This window comes from Helianthus annuus, unplaced genomic scaffold (genome assembly GCF_002127325.2).
Source record: "Helianthus annuus cultivar XRQ/B unplaced genomic scaffold, HanXRQr2.0-SUNRISE HanXRQChr00c025, whole genome shotgun sequence".
Lineage (NCBI taxonomy): Eukaryota > Viridiplantae > Streptophyta > Magnoliopsida > Asterales > Asteraceae > Helianthus > Helianthus annuus.
Genome location: NW_023395541.1, coordinates 31,828 through 47,972, shown reverse-complemented (window position 1 = coordinate 47,972; position 16,145 = coordinate 31,828). Strand labels below are relative to the sequence as shown.

The following is a 16,145-nucleotide window of genomic DNA, read 5'->3' as shown; positions in this document are numbered from 1 at the left end:
AATGTTACATATATATTTACTATTTTTTTATAGTTTTTGGATATCAGATAATCCAAATATCTGAAATTTTAGAAATAACTATCCGAATTCGAATTCGAAAATTAGGATTATATGACTTTTGGATATCCGAGTTTTGCATATTTCAGATACAGATTTTCGGATACTTCCGATTCAGTTTTGGATCCAGATTTTAACACCCCTAATGTTTTGTTCCATCCTTACCAATCATGTAAAAAAAGCACTCTCTTCAGTGTAGAGGAAGATGAATGAACTTAACTCTAATGTATCCATACATCCATTGTGGTCACCAACAATGTACGAGCTTGTCCTGTGAGCAATTTCTACCCAAAACTCTTCACTACATGTTTCCTTTGCTAAAACTCCTACAATGACAACCACTACTAGTGGTAATCCTTGACAATTTTTTACTATTTTGCATTCTAGATTAACCATTCAGGGTACTCATTGCCTTGGAAGACCTTTAGACACAACAACTCCAAGCTTTTTCTTTGCTCAAATATCCCAAGTGATGAAGCAATCCATCTGAATTTGCATGCTTAGCAACTTCAGTAATGCGATTGGTGAGTAGAATTCAACTTCCATTGTTGTCATGAGGAAATTATAATTCTAGGTTATCCCATGTTTGTATATGCTAGATATCATCAATGAGAATTAAGTATCTCTTACCAAATTGGTGTTTGTACACCAATTCACGAAGTTGCTAGTCACTAGTCTTTTCAAGGTTCAGTTGAGCATTGATGGATTTGAAAATTTGAGTTAACACAACCTGCTTATTAAATATCTTAGAAATAGTGACCCAAACATGGGCATAGAAATGACGCTTAACATAATCATCATTGAATACCTTGGTTGTGAGGTAGTCTTAGTGAACTTATGGAGCTAGAAATTGGAGCAGCAACACACACTAGGGTTCTTGGAGATGAATCCATCTTCATAGTCATGAACTCTATCTTGATGGACTTTATAGATCCCCAAACATAATCAGGATTAAAGGAGACAGATGTAATGTAATGTGCAATATTCCCCAATTTAAAAAGTCCATTATTGGTAGTGTGAACACGGGATACAAACACATCGATGATATATTGTGCCTCTTCTTCTGCAAATATGAATATTTTATTCAAATAATTGAGTTTTACAAGGTCATCATGTTAGTCAATGAAAAGGGTTTCAATCATGGAGCCCATATTTTCAAAGAGAAGTTGGAATTGAGGTCTTTGGATTATAATTGTGGCATGGTTGGTGGCTGAATGTCATAATAGCTGATAACCTGGTTCATCTTTTATGTTTTGTATGTGTTTTCAAGATAGGATTATCCGCTTTTCGAATATCTGAATTTATAAAAAAAATCAAAACATTTGTTTCGTACATTTATTAAAACTAAACATGTATTCGATGTTCCAAATTTCCAACACTAAAAAAAATTCATAAATCCACATTCTAATCCAATTGTTTTCAATTTTTTCAATATTTAAACTAAACATAGTGCTCATATAATATATATTTTCTATTTTTATAGTTTTCGGATACCAGATAAGATAATTCGATTATCCGAAATTTTCAGAAATTCCTATCCGAATTAAAATTCGAAAATTAGAATTATCTGATTTTTGGATATCCGAAATTTTGGATATTTCGGATACGGATTTTCAAATATTTTTTATTCGGTTTCGGATCTAGATTTTGACACCTTAATGTTTTGTTCTATCCTTACTAATTGTGTAAAAAAACGCTCTCTTAAGTGTAGAAGAAGATGATTGTAACTTAAAGCCAGTGTTTCCATACATCCATTGTGGTCACCAACAATGTATGAGCTTTTCCTATGAGCAATTTCCACCAAAAACTCTTCACTATGTGTTTCCTTTGCTAAAACTCCTGCAATGACAACCACCGCAAGTGGCAATCGTTGACATTTTTTTACTATTTGCATTCCAGGTTTAATCGGCCATTCATGACATTCTTTACCATAGAAGACCTTCAGACACAACAACTCCAAGCTTTTTTCTTTGCTGAAATATCCCAAGTGATGAATCAATCCATCTGAATTTGCATGCTTCGCAACCTCAGTTTTATGATTGGTGAGCAGAATTCTACTTCCATTGTTGTCATTAAGGAAAAATAATTTCAGGTTATCCTATGTTTGTATGTGCCAGATATCATCAATGAAAATCAAGTATCTCTTACCAATTTTGTATCTATGTACCAATTCACGAAGTCGCGAGTCATTAGTCTTTTCGAGGTTCAGTGGACCACAAATGGATTTAAGAATTTAAGTCAACACAGCCCGCTTATCAAATGTCTGAGAAATAATGATCCAACATGGACATGGAAATGACGCTATACATAATCATCATTGAATACATTGGTGGTGAGGGTAGTCTAATGAACTTACGAAGATGGAAATTGCACTAACAACTGACACAGACTGATTTTGGGTTCTTGGAGATGAATCCATCTTCATACTCATGAACTCTACCTTGATGGACTTTAGAGATCTCCAAACATGATCAGGGTTAAAGGAGACAAATATAATGTAATGTCCGATATCTCCCGATTTAAAAGTCCATGATTGGTAACGTGAACACGGGATACAAACACATCAATGATATACTGTGCCTCTTTTGCTGCGTATATGAATATTTTATTCAAATCATTGAGTTTTACAAGGTCATCACGTTAGTTGATGAAAAGGGTTTCGATCATGGAGCCCAGATTTGCAAAGAGAAGTTGGAATTGAGGCCTTTGGATTATAATTGCAATGTGGTTGATGGATGAATGTCATAATAGTTGATAAGCTGGTTCAACTTCTCCATGGTTGATGATGGACTTTCTTTATAATTGTTATGTTTTGTATGGGTTTTCAAGAACGGATTATCCGGTTTTCGGGTATCCGAATTTTAAAAAATTAAAAAAATCCTTTTCATGCATTTATTTAAACTAAATGTGTATTTGATTTTCTAATTTCCTAAAACAGAAAACATTCATAAATCCACATTCGAATTGGTTCTAATCCAAGTGTTTACTATTTTTTACTATATTTAAACTAAACATAGTGCTGTAATATTTTTTATAGTTTTCAGATATCAGATAATCCGGTTCTCCGAAGTTTTTTGAAATTCCTATCCGAATCTGAATCCAAAAAGTAGAATTGTCCGATTTTTGGATATCCGAATTTTCGGATATTTCAGATATAGATTTTCGGATATTTTGGATTCGGTTTCGGATCTGGATTTTAACACCTCTAATGTATTGTTCCATCCTTACTAATTGTGTAAAAAAGCGCTCTCTTAAGTGCAGAGGAAGATGATTGTAACTCAAAGCTAATGTTTCCAAACATCCATTGTGGTCACCTACAATGTACATGCTTAGTCTTGTGAGCAATTTTCTCTCAAAACTCTTCACTCCATGTTTCATTTGCTAAAACTCATGCAATGACAACCACTGCAAGTGGTAATCCTTTACAATTTTTTACTATTTACATTCCATGTTTAATCGACCATTCAGGGTACTCATTGCCTTGGAAGACCTTTAGACAAACCAGCTCCAAGCTTTTTTCTTTGCTCAAATATCCAGTGATGAATCAATCCATCTGAATTTGCATGCTTAGCAACTTCAGTAATGCGACTGGTGAGGAGCATTCGACTTTCATTGTTGTCATGATGGTTAGATCATGATGATCTTAATAGAGTTTGAGTTTGGTTAGGATTAGAACGAATCTAGTATAAATAGATGGTTAGGTTTATTCTAATTTATGTGTTTTTCATTGATAAATAATAAAAAGAGTCGAACGAGTATGTTCAACATCGTGTTTGTTTTTTTTTAATTTTATTAAAGGCCTGACTTCCAACAATTGGTATCAAAGCTTGACGGTTTTGAAAGTCGTTTTCGAGAAGAGGGAGCACCCCTTGCGGGGGTGCGATGGAGTTATGGAGGTAAAGCCACTATTAGTGAAAAAAAGGTCTGATGCACGTGGCGGTAAAGGGAGTAGGCTTTTGTAAGTTTCCTATTCGTTAATACTTAATATCATGAAGAAATAAGCAGCATTGCTGCTACGTAGCACAAGGAGGAGAAATTAAAAACCAAGAGGTGGTATTATTGATGATGTGCTAATGGATCCATTTCCGCTTATTTTTGGTTTTGTGGTGAGATTTTAGTGAAGGACTTAAGGTGGATATCTCATGAAGTTTTAAATACAATTAAAATTAAAGAGTAAATTACAAGTTTTGTCCTTTATGTTTGTACCAAATTGCAGGCGCTGTCCTTTGCCTTTAAATTTGACGAGTTTTGTCCTTAACGTTTAAAAATCCTACACGTTATGTCCTTTAGCCATAACTCAGTCAGATCTTTTTGTTAAATATGGTCATGTGACTTGCACATGAGGGTATTCTTGTCATTTTACACTACAGGGACTATTGAGTAAATAAGTTATATCGAGGGACTAAATATATAAAAAGAAAAAGAAGAGATACATACGGGACCACCTGGAAGAGGTGGAGGCCGTTCTCGATTCCGTCAAGTCCCTACGCACTTCCACCGATCTATTCGGACCCAACAAGAAACTCTCCGATGCTGACGTCAAAGGTGGCTTCTTTTACGTCAAATACTTCCCCATCGAAGAGGACGATGACTCCGCTATTCACGAGGCCAAGAGTTTGATTTCCATTCGGACCGCTCTCGAGAACTTGGAGGACCAGTTGGAGTTCTTTCATGTGAATTTCTGCTTCATTTTTACCATCAAATGTGTTGGACCGAACCCTAATTTCATTGTTTGCTTCAGATTTTGCTCATAAGGCTTTGACCTAATTAGTATGTCTGCTTGAACTGAAATTTAAGCGATGAAAGAGATTCTAAATTACAAGCCACCAATGAAGCTTAATTAGGATAAATAGTGTCTTCCTCTTAGACTGTTAGGCTCTGAACTGGCTTTTAGTCATTTTAAGTTATATTTGCTAAGATACAAGGTCACTTGACTTGTTAGGGTGCTTGTTTCTGTTATTCTTGACGGTGGTGGAGATTGGTGGCAGGTGGGTGTGGTTGGTTGTGGCGGTGGCTAGTTGAAGAAGGATATACAGAGAGAGGTTTAATCTTTTTACACATTTAGTCCCTTGATATGAGTAATTTTACAATAGTCCCTGGATAGTAAAATGAAAAGAATACCCTTATGTGCAAGGCACATGACCATATTTAACAAAAAAATCTGACTGAGTTAGGGCTAAAGGACATAACGTGCAGGATTTTGAAACATTAAAGACAAAACTCGTCAAATTTAAAGGCAAAGGACACTGCCTGCAACTTGGTACAAACATAAAGGGCAAAACTTGTAATTTACTCAAAATTAAAATTTGGAGATCAACTTTTATTTGGTGGGGGTCTTTAACTCAAGTTTGATCGTATTTTAGTTTTCTCGGAGTCTCGTTCTTGCTAAAGAGGAAAAATCACAGTGAGGATTTCGATTTTTGTGGCAGAAAAACCAAGGACATGTCATGGAAGGAACGAAAAAGCGAGGGGCTTAAGGATTCGTTTGGCGACCGAGAGACGGATCAACAGGTGGTTGATGTCTTTGTTGGTGGTTGATATTAGTGGGGGCTTTTCAAAGGTGAGTCTGACAGTGTGGTAAAATTACGATCAAAGAAGGGTTCAATGTGTTTAACACAAACGAAAGCGAAGAGTGATTCGGGTCGGCTGGTGTCATGAGGACTATGTTGGGAAGATGGTGGTGATAGGTGTTCAGTTTAGTTCGTTTAAGTGATGATTAACTACATTGCATTAGCAACTTTCAATCCAGGTAAAATCAGGACCCTATCCTTCCCGCCAAGGATAAGAGCAGAGTAACTGGTGTAGGTTGTTCTTTTTGGTAGAAGAATCCGATCGGGCTTGCGGGTTGACAAACGAAAGAAGATTTGTCAAAGCGGTGGCTTTGAATCTTATCGTGTCTAGCAAGAAAAAATAAAACAGTAGAAGCGGGGAGCTTGTTTTTTCTTTGATTGGTGGTGAATAACGGTATAGTTCTAGTGACCCAGGAAAAGTGACGTCAAACTTGCTCAAGGGTTGAAGTTGTCGATAATGGAGCGGATGCGAAGAAATTAGTCCAATTCAAAATTAAGGGGGAGAATGAAGACGTTAATCTTGAATTAAGGAGATAAAGATTAAAACAAGTTATGGATAACTCTTGGTAAATTATTTTGAGTTTTATATATTTAAATAAGGGATAATGGTTGGTTTATTAGATAAACTAATCTAGTTGGTTTATTTATTTATTTCAATAGAGTTTGAGTTTGGTTAGGATTAGAAGGAGTCTAGTATAAATAGATGGTTAGGTCTATTCTAATTTGTGTGCTTTTTCATTGATAAATAGTAAAAAGAGCGAATGAGTTCGTTCAACATCGTGTTTATTATTATTTTTTTTATCAAGGGCCTGATTTTGAACACATTCTAATTCGTTTAGTAAAATATGTCATATTTCATATTGGGTTAGTAATAAATTGTTCAACCTGTTTAAGAAAATAACATGATGCTTATAGATATAGGTTGGTTTGAAACAATTCTTTGTTGCATGTGTATGCGTATTTTTCTTCATATGGTTAACATCTACTATAAAAAAATGGTTACTTTAGTTTTAAATGGATATATTAAACATCTACTAAGAAAATGGTTAAAAAAATCGTTAAACATTTGTTATTAGGTTGAGACCATGCATGTTAATGGTTCTTACGTTCAATAAACCATCGGTAAATAATTCAACAGGAACACTGCAAGAATGGAACACTTTTAGCGGCGACAGCTGTCGCCGCTATTGATAACATTTGTCGTCGCTATTGACTTTTAGCGGTGACATGTCGCCGCTAAAGGGTCGCCGGTATTGATAAGTCGCTATTGGCCGGGTTTTTTTATGTAACTAATTGAAGGAACATGAACACATAGGGGTGGACCTAGAGTGATAGAAGGGGTAACCTCCGTTGCCCCTTGACGCTCTGGTGACGCTCCGATGGTAGTGTAAATTTTGGAAAAATTTGACGTTTTTCCGATTTCGTTACCTTTTTTTATTGAAACGTTACCCCTGTGCGGATCTTCTAGATACGCCACTATGAACACATGTCATCTTCGACCATTATATATATATATATATATATATACATATATATATATTAAACCCATTAAGTCTAACCGCTTTGTGAATCATTTCTGGCCCTTAGATCTTGCTGAGATTAAATCCTGTCCGTTTAAACTAGCATAAATAACCGCTACAAGCGGCGGTTCAGAGAAGTTACCTGGTAGTTTCCGAAGGTGGTTTGGTTGCATACATTTCGGCCCCATGATCTGGTAGTTTTGCTCCATTTTTTTCTGCCCCATTATCTACCTGCAACCGTTAGATGTGGAGAAATTTCAAAATAACAAAAGCCATGATAAATGTGGAAGTTATTTTCAGCAAGTCACTTTTTTGTTTAACTGGAAGTTACCTCCGAAATCTCTGTTATTAATGGTTTTTCTTCAGTTTTTATGTTTCCTAAAAAAATGGCCATGTTCTCCACCTTCCTATATTTTAGTTCCTTTGCAGTTATACCTGCGTTTATAAATATTGAAACTTGACCGATGATTAGTACATCCTGCTTTATTTCTTTACTTTCTGTCGCTCTGTTTATGTTGCTGAACATGGAACAGGATCCTGCGTTTATGTCGCTGAACATGGAGCAGCAGATTGAAGATGCAACAATGAATAAAGTTGTTAAAGTAAGCTTCAGTAATACCTGTTTATTGCGGCTGGTTGTAAACTCCACCCTTTTTTTTTCAAGTTGCATCAATGGAAAATACCTTCCTTCGCCCAATCGTGTGTAAACCTACAAATGAATCGGATAAGGTAAGTAGGAGCTTTATAATCAATTTAATAGCTTTATAACTATGATTTTATTGTCATAATTGTTATAATTTATCATACAAGTCATATATTATTGTGTAAAAAACAGGAAATTGATGATGTGGAGTTTGAGGCATTGAATGGTGCTCACGAAGACATTCCATCCAGTATCGTGGATAGCCAACAAGCAATTATCTCCGAACGTTTCTATGAGTTGGCAAAAGTATAGACATTTTACTAAATTTAATTTTGTACGCGTATGAATATACTTTTATTCTCATGATCTATATGTGTTTTTAGGTTTGCAAGTTTAAGAGAATCAACAAAAGGGCAAATGCTTTAAAGACTTGGAAGTGGGATGAAGTGATAGAAATTGATAGTGAAACCGAAGATGAAGAAGAGGATGCTACACCTGTCATAAAAAGAGCTAAGCATGGTTATGCTGTTGAATCAAATGTTGTTGGGTAGAAACGGAAATGTTTTTTAGGGGTCTTGTAGTGGTGTTAGAAATTGTAGGTTGTAATTTTTGTGTTTTTTCTTTCCTAGGCTGGACCATGTGGCTGTATCTTTTATTCTATTCAATGAAATGGGTTTCTTTTGATGTTTAAATCATTTACGGTTTTATTGGCTGATACTTACATGAAGATGATGTGTTTTTCATCCATTGTTGATCTGCTGCAAGTTGACCTACTGCAAGTAAATCTTTAACGGCTTTAGTAATAACCATTCTTGGTGTTTGTCCATGTATGTTCAAAGCTTCATTATAGGAAGGTTTAGTTGATTCTTCTACTTCCTGCCAAAATCAATGGTATATGTTAACAACAAAATGATGCAACTATTCAGGATCTTTAAGTTAAAAATCAGTTTAACATAAAGCTTTGGTCCGATTGGTTTTTTAGGTAACCAACATATTCTTGTCAAAAGAACAACCAAAGTTTAAAGAACTGAGAATATGCAGTTCAACTTACAAAACTTTTAATCTAATGCTATCTGATCTACTAGCAGTTTGTTTCTTACTGGTCCTTTGTGGACTTCCAGTTTCTTAATAGTCCTTTGTTCTATTGGAATTACATATGAAGAAATAAAATAGCCAAATTACAAAAAAATAGCAAATTCTAAAAAAAATTTATTAGTTTAATTCCCTTCCAACAGAGTTTAAAGAACTGAGAATATGCAACCCAGCTTCCAAAAGTTTTAAGCTTATGCTATGTAATATACTACCAGTTTGTTTTTTACTGGTCCTTTGTGGTCTTCCAGTTTATTACCAGCCCTTTGTTCTATTTTTAGCTACTGTTAAAAAAAAATCCAATTGTAGACCTTCGATCTGGCAATTTTGGCCCAAATGTCTAATTTGGGTTGACTTGGACTTTACAAAGAAACTCATGGGCTGTTTTGGTAAACATTGTTATTTTCGTATAAGATATCCGACTAACCAACCCATCACTCCACTAACCCAAATACTTCGCTAACTACAGGGTAGTTGATAACCTAAGTCATGTTTTGATTAAGCAGTTATTTTTTTTTATAGATAACCGATAAACCAACCCATCACTCCACTAACCCCATGAGTCTAGTAACTACAGGGTAGTTTACAACACAAGACATGTATTCATTGCAATTTACTACAAGCAGTTTGTCTTTCAGCCTATATAATAGGGATTCCCTTCACAACCCAAAAAATTAAAAATACTTTTGATTAAAAGTATGGACGAAAACACAAATAAAACAAGTGATCGATCTGTCAATGTAATATGCATCTAATACTTATCTTGCTTTTACTTTAATGTTTGTGTCGTCTATTTACATGAAATAGTTTGGGTCTACCATTACTAATTCTCTCTTTTAGGTTGTGAAAACTACCTCTGTCGTTGAGGATCTGGAGCAGAAGTTGATCCCCCAGCCAAATGAACAAGCAAAGGTTTATTTCAATTATTTTATCAATTTTTACTTATTATAGTCAAATTAATTTATTATTTTTTTCTTCTTAATTTCAGTCATGTAGTGACAGTGTTGAGATTATTTCATTCGGTCCATTTAGTCCTTTCAAATCACATTTAGCCCGTGAGTTCAGTGCCGAGGTAATACATGATGAATACATAATTATTTTTAGTTTAATTTCTCCTGTTAGAGTATTAGCACTGCTATATTGAAGCTATTTCGGTTATTTAGATGCGAGAGTTTGAGAAGCAGCGAAAACGAGATCGAGACTTGCTAGATTGGAAATGGGATGACGTTGTAGAAATTAGCAGCTCTAAAGAAGAAATTGAGTTTTTTGATATGACTAGCAATGTTGATGGGAATGAGGTTTCCACTCCGTATGATGATGAGTATGCTGAGCCTGAAGGTGAATTTGATGATACTGCTGATTCGCTAGAAACTTTCCATAAGAATTTGAAGATTCCAACAGCTAAATTCACAGTCGCTCTCGGGTTGTTCGTCTTTGAATTTATTGTTTTTTTTTGTTTTTTCGTGTTTTGTTTACTATGTTTGTCTATGCATCTTTAGTGTCTTTTCTTTCATTATGATTTGTGGATTATGTCTATTTATAAGTTTTGGTTTATGTCTATTTAGTTTCGGTTCCCAAACGCACCAAATAATGTCATGTGTGGAGTTATGTGGGATGTATCAAAATGAAGATAATGGTAAAAACAACCCGATTTTATTACTACTGATATACTTGGTGTTGTCATGTTCGATATATAAATACAGAGTTTTTCCATTCAATATCATGTCAAGCTTATCAGTTACTACAAATGTTTCAGCCACGTGACAATCCATATAATCTAAGTTATTGGTTATGCTTCATAAATTGTTAACAATACTTCTCATACTTTTAGTTTTTAAGAGTTTTGGCCAATATGATATGGTTTAATTCTAGACGAATACACACAGGCCTAATCAATTTGAAACACTATATATTATCTGAACATGTGGAACAAAAAACATACCATTATTTTTCCAATCTTCGAAAATTAAAAAGAGTGGTTAGTTTAAAAATATAAAAAATTAAATTATAAATTAGTGGAATTTAAAATGTGGTGATGCTACCTAGGTGTTTTGAGCCAACATAGGTTAGCTTATGGAGCCCTAATTGATCAGATTATGTTGTATGCGTGTTTTCTTTGCCCCTAACCCACCGCTATCAGTAACTACCCGATTCCACTTTTTATTTTATCGATTTTCAAAAGATTTAGATTTCAAATTTTTATACCTTCTTCTCCATCAAGATTACCCACATGTCCATAATCTCTCCTCCTAACTTAGCCACCACTGGGGTTATATTCATTCAGATGCAATTGATCGTTCTGATCAATCACTTCCTTATGTGCACCGCACAATCTTCTACGAGGTTGTCAAGTGTTCTCGCCTTCGTAGTTGGTTTTTGCGTATCTTTACATCCGCAGCCATTCTGTACAATAAAAACATCCATAGTAAGACGAACCGAAATTCATGTACTGGTAGATATTTCTATACCTGCTGTGATGAAGGAATCAATGAATGAACATTTTTTTGTTAATGACTGATGTTATGTTTTTCCACTGTTGATCAAATATTAAAAGTGGGTATTTTTTTCTCTTTAGTTAATAAGTTAAACTTTAGTACATTCTTGTATTTCCTGTACAAACTTTATTCAGTTCATTACAACTATTAGTATAGTAGTATGTATCAAGTTAAAAGCTTTGTGGGTTTAGAATAAGTTAAACAAAAGCCTTTGCCCAGAATATTGTGAAGGTGTGTTCTCAGTTTCAAACCCATCAACAATGTGTACTTTTAAACAACAATAAAGACAAACATCAAAGTAGACACAATGCATAATAGTTAACCATGTAGACACAGTTAAAACACATATATGCACCTGAAAAAAAAATAATCTTACTAACTATATAGTGATGATCAAAAGAAGCAAGTTCATCGATTCAATAATCACATAACTATTAGAACACTCATATATAATGTAACAACAGGAAATTATTAAGATATATTTATTTAAAAATTAAACAACTATTTATAATTAGTCATAACCTCAAAATGATCAAAAGCAACAAAATTGTTCATATTCTTTCATCACATAAAGTTGGCTTCACAAATAGTAGTCGATATGTCACACACAAGATTCTTCATGTAAAAACACAAGATATAAAAGGTTTTGATACTTAAATATGGTCACAAAGGTGTACAACACGAACAAATATCAAATCTAAGAATCATATTAACATATCTTCAAACTTTAAACTGAGATCTACATACAACAAATAATACTAATAATAAACATAAAAAGGAAACAAGAAAGAAACCCCAAGAAACAAGTTTCTCTCTGTGTATTGAAGAACCCAGATCAACAAAAACAAAATTAATGAAGGTCCATTGTTTTTTCTGATCACAACACAACCCCGAAACCCTAACTATGCCATATACAAATCTGACCTTTGCAGCTTTCCTGATTTTAGCAGGTGAAGATGTGCACTTGCCGGAGTGGTGTTGCCGATCGGAAGTTCGCCGGCTCTTCTCTATCTAATTTCTGTCTCTTCACTCTCTCTCTCTCTCTCTCTCTGTTTTGATTTAATGGGTTGAGGGAGACTATGGCGGTGCCTCTTTATGTGTAATCGAATGATTAAAATGAGGAGGTGGTGGGTGGGTGCTATAAATGGCTGTGTTTAACGTTTATCTATAAGGGTAAATTACTAAATTACATTTTTCTCTATAAATTAAAAATTGTGATTTTGTTTAGAATGTTCTTTAGAGTGGGCATGAGCAAATGGTATAAAATATCGATCCAATCCCGATCCTGATACCGATAATCCCGATCCCGACATGTTTCGGTATCGGAATCGGTATGCACATTTTGGTTTTTTTGGGTATCGGTACGGTATGGTATCGGTAAAATACCGACTTTTTCCATCAAAATACCGATAGCGTACCGAACCGACATGTTTCCGTATTGGTATTGGTATCATGTATTCATACAATTTCGGGATCGGATTTATCGATATCGGGCCGAGAACGGGACGGGATTGGTATTCGCTCATCCCCACTTTAGTTTTGTGTTCACTTAATGTGGGTGTTTGGGATTGTTTATTTTGAGCTGCTTTTAAATTTTTTACTTCTTAAAATTTAATATGTCATTTTTGTAGTGTTTGGATAATTTGTTTTCAGAATGCGTTTCACTAGTTTTAAAAGAAAAAAAAAAAAGAAACGTTAGATGGTTGTAGTATTTTCAAATAGGAGATGGAAAAGAGGAAAAGGAGAAGCAAACCGAAACACCATCAATATACATTGTCTTTGTCTGTTACCTTAGCGTAACCCGTCCAACGGACGGGTATTAAACTAGTTTACATTGTAAACATTCGTTCATATCCATTTATTAGTAAAAAGTAGAAAGGAAAATAAATGCATTTATTGTTAGTTTTGTAGATCGTATAAGATAGATTTATTTCATGAGAAGCAATGAAGCATAAAGAGATGCAAGCTTACTTGCAAAGATGCAACAGGCCTACTTCTTCTTGGTTTCATATCATTGTCTAATAACCAAATCATTTTGGATTCGACTGTTCGATCACGTCGTAGAGTAAAATAAGGTGAGTTTATTGTTTAAGAAAAGTAAAAAAAAAAATAAAAATAAAAATTGAACCACCGGATCCAAAACATCAATATAATCTAGAAAACATCACTTTAGGATTAAGTTGAATTATGTTTTTCAATGTTTTTTTTTTTTTTAATTTCGGGGGTTAATTTTAATATACTTGAATTCAATTTAAACAAGTTGGATTTCTCACGAAGCATAAGGTAATAACATGTCATTTTAAAAAAAATATGAAAAGTAGAGTATTTATTTTGATCTAACAAAAGAAACTTTTATACCACCAACAAACCGGCAAGAATTAGAAGTTAGAAGTTAAAAATAACCAAAAGACAACAAGAGTGTTTTTTAACATGAATAGGTAGAAACTTAGATGAATATCTTAACATCCCTAAGAAATCATGAACTAAAATAAGTAGTTAAAATAAAATACTAAATAACTAAAATAAGATATTATAATATATATATATCTAGAAAAATTTTAAACATTAAAATATACGGTTTGAAATAATAAACACATAACATTTCAAAGGTATAAAAGGCAAGAAACAATATTCTAACCTTAACCTTCTTAAAGTGATAATGGTAAAGGAAAATGGATTACCACTAAGGCAGGTATCACTTTTGATCCTTTTTATTTGTTAATTCGTTCATAAGGCTAAAGGGTGCGGGGTTATGGTTGGTTATGGTTGGGACATGATTCGCCACATAAGAACATAAATGGAATGCTACACCACTTGCGGCGGATCTAGAAAATCCGCCAAGCCGTAACGTTTTATAAATAAGCCGTAACGAAATAAAAAAAAAAAAAACCTCAAATTTTTTCAAAATTTACACTATTTTTTCCAAATTTTTCCGCGCCAAGCCGTAGCGGGCGTTGCCCCCCGGCCTAAGGTATATCCGCCACTGTACACCACTCCTTGCATGATCCACCATGGTTTGCATGGATTAAACCATGACAACCATGGTCATCCTTTCCATTTTTCAACAAATCATTTCCTTTTTCTTTAGACAAAGACAAATTAAAATAAATAAGGGGATAATGGTTTGGATCATGACCACACCTTTAGGGTATTGGTTTTGAATGGTAGATTAGAGGTGGGTGACATGGCACTGTCGTGGAGGAACATGGTGGTCATGAGGGTCATGACCACATCCTATAGCCTGAGTGATGTTGTCAATAAACAACATAATGCGTTGCTCGAGTTTCGGTTCTATATAGTGTATACATAAAAAAATCACAGACGTTGGACAACTCCATCCTGTAAGGTTGGGTCCGCCCCTAATACAATTATTATAATCACACTTTTGTCCGATTTTTATTTTACATCTACTTTTATTACGTATCGTGTTTGAACAGCATAATACTTTCACGAAATCACATCACCAAAGTATACCATCAATTATGTTTCTGACCGGTACATACCCAATGAATACATCAAGAAAAATTAACATTGGGCATAATCATGAACATCCTTAATAAATTGAACATGAAGATTTGCTGTTGGTACATAACACATTCGTTTCAATTTTCACTTCAAATCAATCATGATCGTTTCAATTTTTAGCGACCGACTTTGAAGTTTGTGACGTATTTGTCACTACTTTTGTTTTAGTGCAGATGGGGGCCATAAGAATGATGTTATGTGTATGTGTTTTGTCTCATGGTGAAAGAGAATGCGGATCCAAAAGTGCTAAAAGAGTGTTGACTGGTGCATAAAAAGGTAGGCCAATTGGCAATTGGCACAAACATGCATGCACTATAGAAAACAAGGTAACCTTTGCATGGTCAAATGCCCATAATAGTGTTTTACCAAAACGGACACAAAATGGATAAATACTGATTATAATTATAAATAGATGTAAAGGATATATTTTACTTCGAAAATTTTATTTTATTTTATTTTATTACTATAAATAAGCAACAAAAATATGCAATACAACTTATATCTTGTGCTTTGAGACTTTTTCAAAAAAAAAAAAAAAAAAAACTTGACTTTTTTACATTTAATCTAAATTTTGCGAGTTAACACGACGCAACGTGCGTATGTGGGTGCACGTTTTTACATCGTCTATTTTTTTCCCGTTTGTCAGGTTTAACATAACGTCCGGGTCCTAGATCGACTTAGTTATAACTAAAGAATACCCGCCGCATTGCGACGGGTCGCAATTCTAGTTTATATAAAAAATCAAACCATTTTGTTATGAAATTATGTACAAATTAATCAATTTACCATCTCCAAGAACGTATAAATTAAACAATTTATGTTGCAAGGAGGCGTTAAAATATGTAAGACTCTTGTCCAATGATGGACTCATGATTTTTTTCTTCTGGGTTCCCGTGCTAGCTTTGATTTCTTATGACAGTTGTCGGAGTTTGAGGGTCAGTTTAGGTCATGTCTATCGACGCCGGGAATTTCAAAGATTATCTTCCAACCACAACATGTCAATCGGCGCCGGAATTTTCAAGGGTTATCATCCGACCACCACATGTTTTAATTCAGATAATGTCAAGCAACAACCAAGACAGAAATTTTTAAGGATTCTCTTTCAACCACTACATGTTATTGGTCCCTCAAGGGAATTACAATAATCGTCTTTCCTTGATATTTCCATTAACATTCAATACAGATATTGTTACCTACAAGCATGTTTCGAGCAACAACGAACCCAAAAATTTTTTCATGAATGAGA

General features: G+C 34.3%; 2 pseudogenes; both read right to left on the bottom strand.

The window, feature by feature from the left end:
* Positions 1 to 225: 225 nt before the first annotated feature.
* LOC110933892 lies at positions 226 to 1,300 on the bottom strand (annotated as a pseudogene).
* Positions 1,301 to 1,681: 381 nt separating this feature from the next.
* Positions 1,682 to 7,541, bottom strand: LOC110933893 (annotated as a pseudogene).
* Between the last annotated feature and the right edge of the window lie 8,604 nt (positions 7,542 to 16,145).